Below are 19,346 nucleotides of genomic sequence, written 5' to 3' on the forward strand. Positions count from 1 at the left end.
GTATGTAAATAGGTATGTGGGTATTATTAATTCATGTCCTTATTTCGGCTTCGCATGCATATTTATCAGTTTTGCCAGGTTGATGCGCCTAAATCGAATATCACAATGAAAATTACTTTAGAGCTCTCAGCAACGGCTTTCATTTGATATCCATATTACCCGGCACCCGGGTCCATTTTTCGGCCTATATCTCTAGACCCTGTACAAAATCGACCGACGCATCTCTTCAAACACCGGTGACCAACTAACACACATTTTAGCCTTTCTTATATATAGATTTTTATTTTTCACACTTCACTATAATATTAAAACGAAATGCAGATATTCGTTGCTTTTGAAATTCGGCTTAAAATTTGCACACGGAACAACTAAAAACTCTCCTGAATTAAAAAAAATGTCTTAGTACCTCAGAAACCCCGGGCCCGGGGGTAATCCCCCATTCCCCACCCCGTCTCGACGGGCCTGGTGATGTGCTATACTTGATATCATACGCTATAATATTTTTTATTGATGAGCACGTTGTTTAATTAAACACCAATCAATTACACGGAAGTTCCACCTGAAACTATGAGTGCCGGTGCATATACGTAACATTTTATTAATAAACATTTAAAAAAATTGCAATAAAATAATATTGCGACCATAAACTGAGATATAACCTATCCTATATTTCAAGTTAGATCAAACTACACACGGGGTGCAAAACAAATTCAAAATCGGTTCAGTAATTTAGGAGTCCATCGCGGACAAACAATCTGACACGTGATTTTTATATATAAGGATTACAACTGGGAAACAATTACTTTGGTACTCTCAAAAGCGTTTTGGTCTTATTTTTGGTACGAAGAAATATATGTGAGTGGTTGCATAGGAAAAATTTAAATTTATATCACTTAGAATATACGAAATTGAGAAATGTTGCATATACGAAAGGGGTGTAACAGCAGGTATAAAAACAGCCCAAGTAGCAGGAATAGTAACAGCCAAATTCGCTCTATTAGCTAAAGTATTTCTAAATTGAGGACTTTCAAAATTCTTTTTCTATAATGAACACTTAGTCCGATTGAATAAAGGAAAGAAAAAATTATTGAAATCGGTTAAACCGTTTATCAGTATTAGCTAAAATATTTTTCAATCGAGGTTTTTTAAAAAATAACAGAAAATAACAGAGAAAAAAATATTAAAATCGGTATAGCCGTTTTTTAGCTTTGAACGTGCTAACGCACACAAATTCATTTTTATATATATAGATAATGCATGTACACGGAACTGGGCCGGAAAGAAAGTAGCAAAGGGCCGTTCTAAATTAAATTGTTATGCTGAGAGGACCTAAACAATGTTTTGTATGTATATCTTTTTTCTAACGTGGTAAACATGTCCGCATTGTTTTTAAATTGTAACTTGGTTTTTCGATGATGATTTGGATAGTTGATGTATGCTGGAACGGTTTTCCGTTACCCCTTGTCAAATTTGATTTGACATAGAAATTGCAAAAATAGTTCTGAGAAGTGAAAATATAAAAGTGGAGCGCACATTAATTGAATTGAAAAGTTGGTAGGAAAGGAGATATTATTAGTCAATCAATTGCGCTCCACCTTTATATTTTTACTTCTCATAAATATTTTTGCAATTTCTATGTCAAAATTTAAACATCAAAGTTTAGCAAGAATATGTCTTTATATAAGGAGAAATTTTTCGCTTATTTTTGTCCATTTATATAACGGAAGTGTTTAATTTTTTTATTTTATTTTTATTTTCTCCTTTTCTTACATTTTCTCGGTGTCTTAGCTCTATCTGTTAAGTTTTACGCTTGTAGCTCAATGAGAACTTACATAAAAATCAATCCAAAAATTCCCCCCGTTCCGTTTGATTTTTCTAGATATCTCAGTCCGTGCGCCCCCTAGCGAAACTTTTTGTATTGTGTCATCGACCTCTGAACTAAGCTCGAAATTTTTAGCCTCTAGTCCATCGAGGAGTTACTCAAACCCCGGGTTTATCAAATTTTTTCGATCCGTGCGCCACCTAACGGAATTTTTTCTCCTTTTGTTCCTTTATCACGGTGTCTTGACCTGTCTCTGAGGTTTCATGTTTGTAGCTCAATGAGAAGTTACTTAAAAATCGATTGCAAGATTTCTGTGAAAAGCGGACAAACATTTAACCGACCTAATATAAAGGATGTAAATAGATATATATCGTTGAGAAAGCGAAGCGTGCTCCGCCTATCAAACCGAAGATCCCTGGTTCACGCCCCGGCAAAGCAACGTCGAAAATTAAAAAAAAAAAGTTTTCAATAAAAAAAAAAAATTTCTTAGCGGAGTCGCCCCTCGGCAATGATTTGAAAAACACTCTGCTTTCTGCAATGAAAATCGTCTCAATGAAAACTCATCTGCCTTCCAGATGCAGTTCGAAGTCGGCATAAAAGAAGTAGGTCCCGTTACGCCAATTTGTAGGAAAAATTAAAAAGGAGCACTGCGCAAATTGGAAGAGAAGCTCGGCCTAAAATCTCGGAGGCTATCGCGCCCTACATTTATTTTTATTTATTTATATCGGTTGTTATCCGTAATAAACAGAGGCAAACCATTAAATGTAACCTCTGATTTTAACCCTAAGGCGCAAATTTCATTTCTTATTCTTCCTCTATCAGATTCTCTACAAGAATTTTTTAACTAAATTTTCGTTCGAGAGCATCCTTAGTGCGTATTTTCGGCGCATATTTATGTTTTAAGCCTTTGGTGACCTCCGAATCATCATTTTATATGTTGAAAAACGAGACGGAAACAACTTTTCATGGGATAGATATTTTTACTGTTATTCTCATTTGCTCTCTGTACGTGTCTTGGCCTATCATCCAGAAAAAAGTAATCATTCCGCTCCGAGACAAATACCCTCAAATTGTGGCACAGTGTAATTTGCATTAATTTTGCGTTAATTGTATACCATAAAATTGAGAGTAATTTGAAAACCTGTTCAAATATAGACAACATGTGAGCACATGTATTGTTTTGAATAGGCAGGACGTTATTTCACTTCTAAACTGTTAAATAGAAAATATTTACTAGCAGCCTATGGGCATTTGCCAACGCATTGTAAAATTCGAATAAATTATGCATTACATTTCTTTTTTTTGTATTCAAAGTAAAATCAAACATTGTATTTTTTATTAAGGATAATATATCTATGTTATGTATGTTATATGTTTGTTTGTTTGCTTGGTTTGGTAGTGTATGAACACTAGTTGCCTCGGGCTAATTGCGTTCTAACAAGCGGCATAAATTCAATTCGTAACGCTCCTTATGTTTGTACGCCACACTACCCTCAAGGATCACACAAAACTACATATGTATGTATGTATGTGTGTATATGAGCATATCCTTGTACTATATTCACATTTTTTGTTTGTAGATTGAAATTCATCATCAGCATCAACGACCTTTGCCACATCCACACCACCACCATCACCACTACCAACTCACCATCTTCCCCCGTTTTTGGTCTCTGTGTCAAAGTTAGTGTTGTAATTTGAGATTTTTTGACTACAATTTCAGTCGCATTGTTATTACAAAAGAAATTCCCACCCCGATTCGTTTCGCATGCACTGGGCATTTGTTGTATGTGAAATGTGTAAATCGTTTTTATTTGACTGCACCTGGAATTCGATTTGGCTTTTGTGCGTGTTTTTTGGTGGACAAATGAATTTGCTGCACTTACACAGCTGAAAACGGAAAGTGTGACAAGAATAATGAGCGTGGAGCAAAGGAAGTTGAGTATTTACTAAAATTTGTTGCTGGTAGAAAAATATATTCCTATGTTAAAAAACAAGAAGAAGTTTCTTCATCTCGGCAATTTCCCTATACTTTTACTTCAATCGAAATGATGGGTTCTTTTTCAGGAAGGCAAACATTTGGATCATTTAAACATAACCCGAATCAATCGGCACCGTCTGATCAGCTGTGCGGCTGCAAGCGGTTGCCAGTAGCAGTAAATAGCATCATTAACGATTTAATATGAATCTACTAGGTCATCATACCACCTCCTTCCGCGAGGAACTCGTGTCCTCCAGCGGGTTTGAGGGCTTACAAAATACCCGCGGCAGGTATGCCTTTCGTAGGAGGCGACTAAGATATCAAATTGATGTATGAGTTGTGTAACGCAACCCTTTCAAGGGATATCCAGCGTAATTCATTGCTTATGCAACCCAATTTTCAACCTCACCTACCCGTGGCGAATCCTGTTTCTTTAGTTGCCGAGGTTTTGGCGACCCCAAGTTCCTCATGGGGTGGGAGGGCGGTATGGCCTAGAAGGTTTCATGTGGTCATAGTTCTCGAAATGGTCGGTCTAGTACCTTAATAGTGCTTGTTACCGGAACGTACTGGATCTGCATCTGAAAATGGACTATTAAGTTCGATAAGAGTCCCCAAAACCTTCGGGGAGTGTCCTTATCGCTACAATAATAAGCACTCGTGTCGCCACATTTGTGAGAGAACTCGACTCGTATTGGTAAGATTGACAATTGGGTTGGAAAAGCAAAACATAGCGATGCCAACACTTTGAATTTTTTCCATTATTGATAGCGGTGGGCTATGTATGTGTAGGGTCCATGACAAGAGTACCAGAAGCCAAGCCGGAAAGATAAAAGTGCCAGTGCTAACACAGGAGTTATGGAGATTTACCTTTAGCCCTGGATGCTTGTACAAAGATGTCCTCAGACACATTCTTTTTAGCTATGTATGTCCCTTCAGGCGTACGTCGTTTCCAACGACACTAAGTCAACTCTCTTAGCTGTATACCACCCCTCTTACATTCGGACACTACTTAGTAGACTTAGCGGTCTCGAGGCCTGAAGGGGAAAGTGCTCTCTACCTTAACACCGGTAGCCCCAGACATCTTTTCCCTCACCGTAATTGCATATTGGCATCGTAGGTGTCAAAGCACGGGCGGTTTTGTGCCAGCTTTCGCTGTGTAGAACGGTTTGAGGGTAAGCTCAAGCTCAAAATAGCCCTGCCTCACTTCGACAAACAAATTTTTTGTTTACCAAGGCTAGCGCAGAGCGAAGAGGACCTTAGTGGAGAGTCGTTATTGTTGTTATTATGTCTTTATCGCTAATACAACAACATGAAGTATATCAGCTATATACATGCATCAACATAGTCGGGGAAACAACAGCAATGCTCGCTAAGCCATTGCCTGTGAATGGAATAAGATCCTCTAACCCCAGACATCTGATAGGAGGTCACGTCTCTAAGGTATTAAGGAGTCATCTCCTGCCTTAATTGTTGAACTCATTACCAGACTCTAATGTAAATTTAAAATGAAGTCATGAATAAAATATAGTAAGCATATGAAGACCGCATTCATTCTCAGTCGACCTTGTTTCTAGTTGCCTCTGCCCTTCTCAAATTTTATGAGACCATCTAAATTGAATTGAATATTAGGTGCTTCGTACTTATAAGCTCTCCATCGGAGAACATTTTATGCGACAAGTGGATAAGAGAAACATGTTGTCGGCTTCCGTCCAGCGCAGCTGCAGCCGGCGGTGCACTAACGTGTAACGAGGCACCGCTGTAGCCCCTCTGACTGCATAATAGCATCATTGAAGTAAGTTACCGAGGGACCTAATGACTGGAAAAACCAATCACTGAACTTATAGAGATATCATCTTTGGAAGGAACGTGCTCTCAAAAGTGTGAACTCTTCAAGGTCTAACAAACTTGTCAACTCGGAGTATAAAAAAATAAAAATAAATGTAAGGCGCGATAACCTCCGAAGAGATCTAAGGCCGAGCTTCTCTTCCAATTTGCGTCGTGCTCCTCTTGATTTTTCCCTACAAATTGGCCGGACGGGACCTACATGTTTTATGCCGACTCCGAACGGCATCTGCAAGGCAGATGAGTTTTCACTGAGAGCTTTTCATGGCAGAAATACAATCGGAGCGCTTGCCAGACACTGCCGAGGGGCGACCCCGCTTAGAAAAATTTTCTTCTAATTGAAAAATCTTATTTCTAAAATTTTGATGTTGCTTTGCCCGGGAGTTGAACCCAGGGCATACGGTGTGATAGGCGGAGCACGCTACCATCACACCACGGTGGCCGGAGTATATCATATACTTTTATAGGAGATATGTGTAGATATAGTGTTGTAGAATTGATTATTTTCCAGAATCAAGAGGCAGACTGTGAATTTCTATTGAATTGAATCCAGAGTGCATTGTAGTCAAATCACTTCATCGTCTCGAGTTTCCCTTTGCAAAAAAAGAAAAAAATCCAAGCGGCATACAAATTGTAATGTTTACCCACATCAAGATTATAGCCTTTTGATATTCATTTGCAAGAGAGCCACTAAATAAACATACAAAAACAAACAACTATAAGTCATACATGGAAAAATGCACGGTTTTATATAAAGCCTGGAACCTTAATAACAAAAACAAAATTGTGGTAGAGGTATACATGTATGCATATCTGTATGTATGTGTTGCCAGCAAGTACTTAGTTAAAAGGACCCCCGCTGTAGGATTATCATTAAGGCTACTCAGATGAACGTTCCACACGCATGTACGTATGTAAATTGTGCATCAACCAAGGAAGGACGGATTCTCATAAATATACCCTGCAGACAATCGCTGGGCAACTTCACATTATAAACATTATTTGACAAAGCCAATGGATTCAGCATCGTTGCAGCAGACCGCCGTCCCTTGTTAAATCCAACGGATATAAATTTCATCATAACTGAGGTATTTACGCCTTGAATTAAAAATGCCGAACATGATATGATTGAATTATTTCATCGCGCCAGCTTCCGTGTCCCTTCAATTACTTTCAAGGGCTGAGCTTTAGTAAACTTTAAAAGCTAAGCCGAGTGCTTAGTTTAAGTAACCCACCAAAAAGACTTAAACATCTGCCAAGACGTATTATCAACTCAGCGCTTGGTAGCCTAAAGTCCAACTGTTCGAAAGCAGACTGAAAGTGGCCAGCTGAACTCCAAAGACAACCAAAAACATCCACGACTAATTCGCAAGCTCACGCCCCACAACAGCAATACAAAGCAAATGAGGCCCTTTAGGATTCTCCAAGCTCACGGATCTTGAAAATTGTCGGGGAGAAGCTTATCTTAGTTTTACTTATGTGGATAGCTAGTATGCAGTTTTCGGACTACTTAGTCATCCTACTCTTTCAAAGAGTTGCTTTTATAACATTCCCCCGCAAAAAAAGGATAGACAGATCGCCAGTGTAAACCACACTTAAGTTAGGTTGGGGTAAGAGGTCGTGCACGGGAATTTGCCAAATTTTCATTCGAAGAATGCCGGTTGGTGGAACATTCGTCCAACCATAAAAGTTCCTCTCCCTACCACCTACTTTCTCTGATAAACTTAAGTAGGGGCAAAAAATCTACCTTCCTAATCAGAAATCTTAGTCGTTTTGTTTGCAGTATATAGACAGAAAAGGTGATGAATCGACTCCTCTTACTTCTCATCCTAACACCTTCTGCACAGGCAACTTGTTGATATGCGCCACCGTCGGCGCATCGTTGCAAAAGGACACCCGTAAATACTCTCACTGCTTTAGCTAGAGAAGGAAGTTAGTTCCTGTCCTATCCAAACATGACTAAAAGGACCTTGGGACATCGCAATAATTCCTTTTAGTCCACAGCAAGGCCGTTGCCCTAGTCTCATGTTCCTTGATTTTTCTCAGAAGATACGGAGCTGTCTACCTTGCTTATGCAGTTTTTAATGAACCTCTGACCGATACGGACGTATTTGCATCGAAGCAGCTAGTCAAGCAAACTATCGTGTTATCAAGTGTAATTTTAATTACTGCGTTCTCTTAAGTGCACAAGCGAAAAATATATTTTTTCTCTTCTCTTTTCTGTGTAATAAAATTTGTACAAAACAATTTCTAAACATTATAACTTAAACATACATCATGGGCAAACCGCCCGACAAAGCAGGGCACCCATCGTTGAAAGTGAAGAAACATTAAAAAATGTATCGCCATTTTTAATTAAAAAAGTGATTGATGCCACGTGCTCTGGTGAAGTGGATATGTGCAAAAAAATAAGCAACGGTTCCATGATAATAAAAACAAAAAACGTTAGCCAAGCACAAAAACTTGTTACCTTGATTTCCTTCTCACCCTCAATAAAAATTGAGATAACAGAGCATAAGACTCTCAATTTCTCAAAAGGCGTAGTATATTCAAATGATCTTAGAGGAATAGAAGAAGACTTAATTGTTGAAGAACTAAAATCACAAAATGTGATAAGTGCAAAAAAAATCTTAAAAAAAGTGAATGGCTCTTTACAAGAAACGGGACTTATTATTATAACATTTGCCACGCCATACCTTCCAGGATAACTCTCCATTGGATACAAAAAAGTTAAAATTCGGCCCTATATCCCATTACCACTTCGTTGCTTCAATTGCTTCCGATATGGGCATATAACGAAAACCTGCAAAAGTGAGAAAATTTGCCCCATTTGCTCTACCAATTCACATTCGATCTCCGAAACAGACACACCATGTTCACTTCCTAAGGTATGCATAAACTGCACTCAGGAAAATAACAAGAAGAACAACCACAGCTCTCTCGATAAAACTTGCCCAATATTCATGAGAGAAAAAGACATTCAAGCCATAATTACGTTAGAAAAAGCAGACCGTAAAAGAGCCATCGCAATATACAAAAATAGAAATCCCAACGGTGACGCTTCGTATTCATCAATTGTGAAAGCAAACCAAACTTCATTCGCAATCTCCAGCAAAACAGCCAACAACTCCAACCAAAGAGAAGTCGTCAGCTATTGCGATTTACCTACCAAGCCTCTTTCACCTTCGCCTTGTACAAGTAGTAAACCATGCGATATCACTACCACTACAACTCCCAATAAACTGCAAAAAAAGAAAAGTATCACTGTTCTGCCAAAAAACGCCTCTAAGAGATTAAGGCAGCAAATGCGACAGAAATTATCATTGTCAAAAAACACATCTCGTTTTCGTTTCAGACCCCCTAGACCCCTAGATATGATTGTAGAAGAAATTCTATAATCAAAACACACATTTAAATGTATAAATCTGTTTATGTACATTTACATAAATATGTTTACACATTTATATGCGTACTCATAATTAAATACATAATTAAAAAAAAAAAATAATAAGCCCAGTAAGTAATTAAGTATTAAAAATTTAAGTATTCTCTTATTACCAAAAAAAAAAAAGAAAAGAAAGACAAGTTCGTGCCATTTGAATATAATAATAACAACTTTAACCTGCATTGTACACAAACAATGTACATACATATTCGTTTTTAGCACCCAGCCACCCAGCCACGAATCACACATAGCAAACTTCCAGCCTGCTCTAATCAGTGGGCCGTTGAATATACAGCTTTTTTTGCATGACTCTCTTAAACATTCCTTCTCTTATTATGATTTTTGTATTTGTTCGCTTTCCAGTAAGCTGTTTAACGTACAGCATATCAAAATCTCACTCTGCTCTTGTCTACGGCAGGGTCGTTTAACAAACAAACTTGCAGTAGAAACACTTTTTCAAATACCAACTTCTCGTTTTCTAACGTTTATGCTTTCTATTTTCTCTATTCTCTTCTTTTTCACATATAAATATTCTCCTTTTTATACGCAAGAGCGTATAAAAATTGAGCAAATAGTCATATCAATGGACTTCAGAATTCTCCAGTGGAACATGAAAGGTTATCTTAATAACCTCCCTGATCTTCAACTTATTATAAAAGAGGAAACCCCCAGCTTTATTTCTCTTCAGAAGACTCATTGTCAGTCGACATTTACTCCAATCCCACCACATAATTATGTAAGTTATTTTCAAAATTGCCCTTCAAATGAATATGCAAAACAAGGAGTAGGAGTATTTATTAAAAAAAATATACCGCACAAACTTTGCCAAATAAATACGGCTTTGCAAGTCATTGCAATCGAAGTAAATTTAAACATTTCTTTCACAATTATTTCCATATATATACCTCCCTCACAATCTTTCTCTCAACTTGACCTAAAAAATATTTTTTCCAATTTCAACACCCCATTAGTCGTACTTGGGGACTTCAATAGCTGGAATACCATATGGGGTTCAGCTAAAAATAACAGTCGTGGAAATATTGTCGAAGGAGCTCTAATGTACTCTAACTTTTGCGTTTTAAATGACGGCAGACCAACGCATTTCTCCACACATTGCACATTTACTCATATTGACATTTCCTGGTGTTCTCTAACACTTGTACCAATCACTTCGTGGTTAGTACTCGAAGATTTGCATCACAGTGATCACTTCCCCATAAAAATATCAATCAACTTACAACAACGTCAGCCACAGCCAAGACAAACTCTCAAAAAATTTTTGCTGGATCAAGCAGATTGGCCAAAATTTTCAGCACAAGCTGATATCGAGCTCTCGAATAGGCCTTTGAATAATCATAGCAACAAAGACGCAGCTTTATTTACTAAAGCAAAAAATAGAAACATCTTCAGCGTACCATGGTGGAATGCTGATTTAGCTAAATTGAGAAGAGAAAAAATGGATGCCTGCCACCTATTTAAAGCTAACTCTGTACCTAGTAATTTGTTAAATTTCAAAAAACTCAACGCAAGTTCAGGTTCGAAGCAAAAAAGGCAAAAAGAAAAAGCTTTGAAGATTTCACTAAATCAATAAATAAAGACTATCCTATAGCAGACATATGGAACAAAATTAACAGATTTTCAGGAAAATCGAGCAGCAATACAATCACTGCAATTAAAACTCAGAGCGAAACACTTGTCGATGCTGAAAAGATTGCGAATTACATTGGTACTGAATGGTCACATTATGCATCAGATAGTAACTTTTCCCCTGCATACAATCAGTTAAAAAACCAACAAAATAATTTTACTGTCTTGATCACACATAATAAAAAAGCGAAAAATATTGAAGAACCTATTTCTCTTATTGAGCTAGATAGCTGTCTTCGTAAAGTTAAAGGCAAAACTCCGGGTATGGATCGTATTTCATATCAAATGTTGAAAAATTTATCGCCTTTTGCGAAAAAACGCCTAGTTAATTTGTTTAATACAATTTTCAACTCTGGAGTAATTCCACATGCATGGAAGCTTGCAACGATAATCCCTATTCCAAAACCCCAAAAAGACATGTCGAGCATTAACGAGCTTAGGCCAATTTCACTGCTCTCATGTATTTCGAAAATTCTTGAAAGAATTATAGCAAACAGATTGTCATGGTTTATGGAAGAACAAAATTGAAATAGTGTTGACAATGTAGTGTTGCAAATTTCTGACGACATGGACCATATCGGAGTAATGGGATGAAGCTTTGTTGTATTTGTTGGTATATCAAGTTCGGCGACATAGTTCAGAGACGAGGATAAAGCTGAAGTTATTCTACGCTCCCTTTTCCATGACTGTATACGTTTTATATCTTCGTCGATAATTGAATTATTAGGAAAGAGAATTTTTGGCAATAGTCTGCCAACCATCTCCGTAATACTGTTTTCACACAGACGGCTTATTGAATAATAAAGGCAATTTTCTACATTAAGACGCTTATTGAGCTCAATCTTCCCTACAAAATTCGAATCTATTATTATTTCATTAGTAGCTAATCGAATGCCTAATGAAGTCAAAAGCACAATGCAACTTTGTTGGCAGCGTTCCGCTTCCGTTTCCGTTTCTTAGTTTTCAAAGCAAATGTCATTGTCTGCATGGCGGAACGATACAAGGTGGCCGCATCGAACAGCTGATTATAACCTTTTTTATACTGTTTTCACACAGAAACTTAATGATCTCATTTCACCTGCTAATGAAATCGTAAATTTTTTGCTTTCACACAGAAGTAACTGCTCGATTACTATGAAGAATGATACAGACAATCATGGCGGAACGATACAAGGTGGGAGCATGGTGACATACCTACAAACAAACAAAATTCCATGTACTTGTAAATTCGATGGACAAATGTCAAAATCGTACTGCGCCGGTAGTTGATGTATCAAATCAAATAAAAAAGGTTATAATCAGCTGTTCGATGCGGCCACCTTGTATCGTTCCGCCATGCAGACAATGACATTTACTTTGACAAATGACATTTTTAAGCACTGAACACACCCAAAACTGAGAAGCGGAACGCGGCCAACAGAGTTGCATTGTTCTTTTGACTTCATTAGGCATTCGATTAGCTACTAATGAAATAATTATAGATTCGAATTTTGTAGGGAAGATTGAGCTCAATAAGCGTCTTAATGTAGAAAACTGCCTTTATTATTCAATAAGCCGTCTGTGTGAAAGCAGTATTACGGAGATGGTTGGCAGACTATTGCCAAAAATTCTCTTTCCTAATAATTCAATTATCGACGAAGATATAAAACGTATACAGTCATGGAAAAGGGAGCGTAGAATAACTTCAGCTTTATCCTCGTCTCTGAACTATGCCGCCGAACTTGATATACCAACAAATACAACAAAGCTTCATCCCATTACTCCGATATGGTCCATGTCGTCAGAAATTTGCAACACTACATTGTCAACACTACACAAAGACGTAACCCGAAAAGAAATGTATCTAAGTTCCTTCAATGAGATAAAAAACTCACTTAAAGAGGAATGCTGGAACTTTCTCTACACAGACGGATCTAAAGAGAAAGTAAGTTCTACAGGCTATGCCATCGTAAACGATGAGGAGAAGGTGGTAGCGTTAAGTCGTCTCCACGAATCTGCATCCATATTCACTGCAGAAACAAGTGCTATATACACAGCACTAAAAATAGCAATAAACAATTGCCAAAAAACTGTAATTTTCACAGACAGTCTTTCGGTAATAAAATCTATATTTTCATATAATTGTGTAAACTGGAACATCATACAAAAAATAAGAAATATTCTTAAAAATAACACAATAGAGCTTTTGTTGTTCTGGATACCAAGTCACGTTGGAATAAAAGGCAATGAACAAGCAGACATTGCAGCGAAATACGCATGCTCTGCACCAATCACAACTGATCCAGTTATTGAAAAAATAGACATTAAAAGATTTGTGAAAGTATTTTTCAAAGAAAAAAATAAAAGCGATTTCTGCAACTATATCCACCATCACTACACCGCTATCAATAGAAGTGGCGAACCACCTCAATACCCAACTGATGCAAGTAAATATAAAATACGAATATTTTCAAGACTGCGTCTGGGACACACAAACGCAACACATCAATATCTTTTTGACAGCAGTAAAACTGAATATTGTGTTTCTTGTGGAGCGCGTTTAACTATCTCCCATATTTTGTATGACTGCTCGCACCTGGCCGATATCAGAAATGAGGTGTTTGGTAATAACAGAGCAATGGAAATATTAAAAAATCCATCATATAAAAACATCAACGACATGTATCAATATGTAAAAAAAATCAAGCTAAAATTGTAACCACAACATATGAATACATATTTTAACTCTTATTATAAGAATACATAATTAGTAAAAAATAGAAATTATTTAGTTTTAAGTTGTAAATAGTAGTATTAGTATTAATATATTTTTCTAAGCTCAAAGTTGTAAATATTAAGTGCCTATATAATAGTCTTTAATTTTAAGTAGAGCTGATAGCCATAGCAGCTAGTGCTCTCTTTTTTTAGTCTTAAAATTCATTTTAAGCCTAAATACATAATAATAATAATAATACCTTGCTTATGCCCATTATGAAACTTTTATTGGCCATATCTTCTGCACATTCATTGCGTTCAATGTCGTTGTGCCCATAAACCCAACAAAGGGAGACATTCAGATTGCCTTGTGAACGTTAGCAGGGCTCGACAGCTCCGCGCGATATCCGAACTTTATCACGTCGGATTTTAATGCTTTTAAGGCGATCTAGCTGTCGACAAAGATCGTTATATTGGTGTCTGGTACTGTACTGTCCTGGCGGGTTTGAGATTGGTTTGCAGAGTTTCAGTTACAAACATTATAGAAGTTTTTTCTCAAAATATTGAGTATAAAAAAAGAAGTATTTAGTTAACGAAATTTGAAAAAAATTGTCACAGCTATTTTTCTATTCGCTGCTGCAGGTAACAAGATCACACGAATCCTACATGAAACCTAACTCAGGGTGCATCTGAATTCCTGCGGGGTAGGTACAATATACATAGATATATATCCTTACAAACAAACATAGTAAATCCTAACACAATTTTAGGTGTCAATATTAATGCAAGAGATGGATATCCAAACAATTGGTCAAAATCTAAGCAGCTCTCCCCTCGTTTTGCCTTTGGTAGAACGTTCATACAATTTGTTTGGATGTTTGTTTGCAAGGATCTTAAATAAATAATAATAACTCGGATGTCCATGTAATGTAAATAGAAGTTTATATACCAAATTTGCCTTGACTGTGTTTGTTTTCATTTATGTGACCATGCAGTAGTAAGACCATCCGTCCTGTGCCAACGGCTTTGACGATTATGCCACAAAATTTTTTATGACACCCTAACATAATGACATTGACAAGGACAACGAGCATAATGAATTTTAATGTGATTGTTGTATTGTTTGCAATTTACACAGTGGCCAATGTGATTGAGAGTTCTATGTACATAAATAAATATGAATGAATTCATAAAGGAAAATCATTTATGGGATTCGCTTGGTATAGAGGCCCGCCAGACCTCTCATTCATAAAGTTTGATGTTGTTTTAATGCAGGAGCGGGAAAAACGTGGAGATTTGTACTATTCCGTATTTTTTTCGGGACTAGGCAAGGATCGAGGATTCCCACTGCAGTAACAATCCGCAATCCATAATAGAATTTCTTGCAGTACCACTGTAACAAGAACAACAATAACAAAATTTTTATTAAAAGTTATGTCCCCTTTCCAAATCTGCAAAATGAGCAACAGCTGAATTATATAACCAAGCAGTTACTATCCCCTATCGTCTCATAAGCATCTCCTGACTTGTGGTGGAGCTCATTTGAATCTGCGTATATGAAAAGCCGTGTCTCTGTCTTTCAGATTTTTCACGTGCATATCTTGGCATGTCTTGGGTTCTTTCCACCTCGTAAAAGCAGTCGATATTGATGGTCTTTTGCCGGATACCGATGCGGTACTTGGTGGAAAATCGCACCATCAAGAAACTAGAAAGATCATCTAGGGAACGATTTTATTCTATCACCTTGAGCCTTCTATTTTTTCCAGCTCCCTTCGTCCGTGAGGAACTCGCCAGAGATTTTCCTGCTAAATAATCAGAGTTCATCACGGTGAGGTTGACAATTGGATTGCAGAGGCTTTCAATTGCGCTGCAGCGCTGCAAACCCCTTAAAGACTTACGCTATACAGCCTATTGAATATCACCTGTGCAACTCTTCTCTTTACCGCACTAAAACCTTGGATTAAGAGATTCGCAGCTCTTAGAAACCGATAAGCTGATGCCGTTAGTAATATTTCTGTCGCGGAGAAGCAAATAAACCACACCGTTGATTTAGAGTTCGACAAATCCTTTGAACAGCGGCAAGTGCTTGTCCCAAGCGAGTGGGAGAAAAGAGAAAATAAAAGAGGGGTGGAAAAAGAAGAAAAACTATAGTACGGTCATCATAAAAAGGCAGAAGGCGAAGACCAGGATGTAGAAGAAGACAATGTCGAAAGCAATGAAGTTTACTTTTAAGATTTTTATTACATTTATGGCCACGGCTACAGTTACGGTTGTGCCTACGGTTACATTTACGAGACTTCCTTAGGATTTAGACTAGCTTTATGGTAAATATTTATTTTAGGATCACGGCAAAGCCTACTCCTACGGCTACGACTAAGTTATTGTTGTTGTTAAAGCTACGTCAATGATTATGGTTACGGATTTGGTACGGTTATAGGAAGCTTATGGCTACGGTTATTGTGAGGATTATTCTAGCATTACAAACGACTGCTTCTCTAAATAATCCGCATACGGCTTCACGTACATTTATGAATATAAAAGCAGTTGCTCACGATTACGATTACAGTTACTGTTGCGATTACGGTTATGGTATAAGTTACAGCTACGAAGACGTAAATGGTCATGGAAATAATTATTGTTACGCTTACGATTATAATTAGGTAGTGGTTACGGTTACAGTTACAGTAACAGCTGCAGGTTCGGTTGCAGTTACAGTTACAGTAACGGTTACGTAAATCCTCTTTATCGAGTTATTCGTATGTGACCGGCCTGGTTTGGTGTGAGCCACCGAAGATACTGGCTTCAAGTCCCAGAAGAGTTTATTTTGCAGCTCGAAGTTGGCATAAAACCTGTAGGTCCAGTCCCACCAATTCGTAGAAAAAACTAAAAAGCAGCACGATGAAAATTGGAAGAAAAGCTCGGCCTAAAATCTCTTCGAAGGTAAAACCTGCCAAGTATTATTATATATATGGGGTATTCCATCCCATTTCGACCAATTTTGAACCCGACCCCTTTAGAATTGGCTGAAAGTTTTTCTTCTTTTTCTAGCTTACGAAAGACGTTTTTCAGAATTTTCTCAAATTTTTTCATCCAACTCAAAAAAAGTTATGAATTTAAAAAAAAACACCGTTTTTGTTTTCCAAATGCTATAATTTTTCAAAAATTGACCGTTTGGGATCTTTTTTTTTTTAATTTGTTTTTAAATGTACTTTTCGGAAAAAATACAAAAAAACTTTTAAAGTTTTTTTTTCAATTAAAGAAAAACAAAAATCGGCCCACTCCGGGATTAGTGGGGATGATTGCAGAATTTATTGAAGTTTTTTTATGAGAAAAAAAAAAAAAAAATGGCGAAATTATAAAAATCTCGAAAAACTGAAAAATTACAAAAAAAAAACTTTAATATTTTTTTTGTATTTTTTCCGAAAAGTACATTTCAAAACAAATTTAAAAAAAAAGATCCCAAACGGTCAATTTTTGAAAAAGTTATAGCATTTTGAAAACAAAAACGGTGTTTTTTTAAAAATTGATAACATTTTTGAGTTGGATGAAAAAATTTGAAAAAATTCTGAAAAACGTCTTTCGAAAGCTAGAAAAAGAAGAAAAACTTTCAGCCAATTCTAAAGGGGTCGGGTTTAAAATTGGTCGAAATGGGATGGAATACCCCATATATATGTATATATATATATATATAGAATCTTCTATAAATCCTATAAAATAAAGTCGCTAAATGCCATGTATGCCTATAACTTCACACAGAATTCTCCGATTTTAAAACGGTTTTTTGCATTTGAAAGCTTATTTTCGTGATATGGTACAGTTAATATAATTTGAAGGTATATATTATAGGGGCGTTGCAAATTGCCAAAATGTAGTAAAAAATGCAAAAATTTTTGTTTACACAGCTATAACTCATAAACGGAAAGATTGATTTGAAAAATTCTACTTTTCTGTAAAACTTTGAAATATTTACCTTCGTTCTGCATCAAAAAAAAAAACTTGATTCCTTTCTTATATCAGCCAAATTGTTTAAACAAAAGTAACATTTTTACCAAAAAATTCGTGTGTGTGATTGTTCGGTGTCAACTGTGCGAGCAAATTGCTTTTGAGTTAGGCGTGATGCGACACACACGTATATACACATAGCATTCGCTGCGTTATTTAACTTCGGCCGTAGGTTTATAGGTATGTATGTGTTTTCATATCAGCTTGATATACATATGTATGTACATACACAAATAATAATAAATGGTTAAGAATGCATACATCTCTCGAAAAATACTATTTCGTTAAAATATTGAACATTTCCTTAAAATTTAAAAAAAAAAAAGCCATAATATTTTTAATTGATAAGCACGTTGTTTAATTAAACATCAACCAATTACACGGAAGTATATCCGCACCCCTGAAAATGTGAGTGCCGGTGCGTATATGTAACGTTTAATTATTACGTATAAACAAATAAAAAAAATTTCAATAAAATAATATTGCGGCTATAAACTGAGATATAACCTATCCTGTATTTAAAGTTAGATCAAAGTACAAACGGGGTGCAAAACAAATTCAAAATCGGTTCAGTAGTTTAGGAGTCCATCGCGGTTAAACAGTGTTACACGATATTAAGATAACGCTTATACGTCAAACTTCACGAGAGCTTTCTTCTACTTAAACGAGATCTTCGTTGAATCGCCTAAGCTGATTTAATGTATCTGGGAGGTACATACGTACAATGAAAGTGTTGCTACTCATTAATTAACACATCCTCACACTTCCAATATTCTTCTAATCCAATTTCAGCTCATAAGCTGAAATCCCTTTCCATAAACAATGAATTTTTAATACTTTTTGATTATGTATGCACTTCATCAAATTTAGTTAAAACCATTTCTATTGAGTCGTCTATGCTCATCGCCTTTGCTTAATAACCTATAATGCACTAATTTAATATGTTAACCCTTTCAGAGTCGCACTTGGCGATATGCGTTCAAGCACGTATTTGTTGGTGTTCACACTCAACTAATCATAATTGTAGGTGGGTTGGGGTCTACACCCCGGAACATTTGTGGTATCATAACATGGACACGTGACAGGCATGCGCTATACATCACGCTATGTTATATTTAAATAAATATGTATAATAATTATGTAATTACATGACAAAAGGCGCAACAGTCCATGTAAGTGGTGGCGATGACACCGTAACCATTTGCCGGCCATACTCTACCAGATAACAAAACGCCCATTTGGGGTAGAGTGTGATAACAAAAATGAAAAAAAAAACCAACAACGGACGGTAAGCAGTAGCTGGCGCCTGTTACCACTTACACACAACCTGCACGTGCCTTAAAGGATAAAGTAGGTAACAGAAGAAAAAAAACAACAGTGAAATATAAACGAAATACGAGCAGCCTGGTAATACCACACCATAAAGACTTAACCAGTTGAGTGGATTTGGCCACAAGTCTTTAAGTCATTGTGGTGGTGTAGGTAGCGGCGGCGGGTCACAACGTTGGCGTTTGAGTCGCGTGCCACGTGCTGCTTAATGTGCTGTCTGCCTCTACTTTGGCAACTGTTGCAAATACAAAGTAAAATCAACAAAGCTTTGATAGCCGACGGCTGCTGTGACAGTTGGCAGAAATCGCTTTAAACTACTAATAACAAATTGTCTTGTTGGTGTAATAAGTGGCGCGTGTGGCTAATAAAAATTTAAATAAATAAAAAAGAAAAATATATATTAGGGATTAGGGGTATTTATGTAGTAAAAAACGTCGCGAGGCTTTTTTAATTTATGGAATATTTATTGAGGTGTACTTTCAGGCACGTATTCACTATGTAAATAAAATTGATTGGTTATGCGCCTATAAGTATGCTATACAATTATACATCGATATTTACGCAAAATAGACGTTGGTAGGACG

This window comes from Eurosta solidaginis, chromosome 5, assembly GCF_040869045.1.
Source record: "Eurosta solidaginis isolate ZX-2024a chromosome 5, ASM4086904v1, whole genome shotgun sequence".
In the NCBI taxonomy this organism is placed as follows: domain Eukaryota; kingdom Metazoa; phylum Arthropoda; class Insecta; order Diptera; family Tephritidae; genus Eurosta; species Eurosta solidaginis.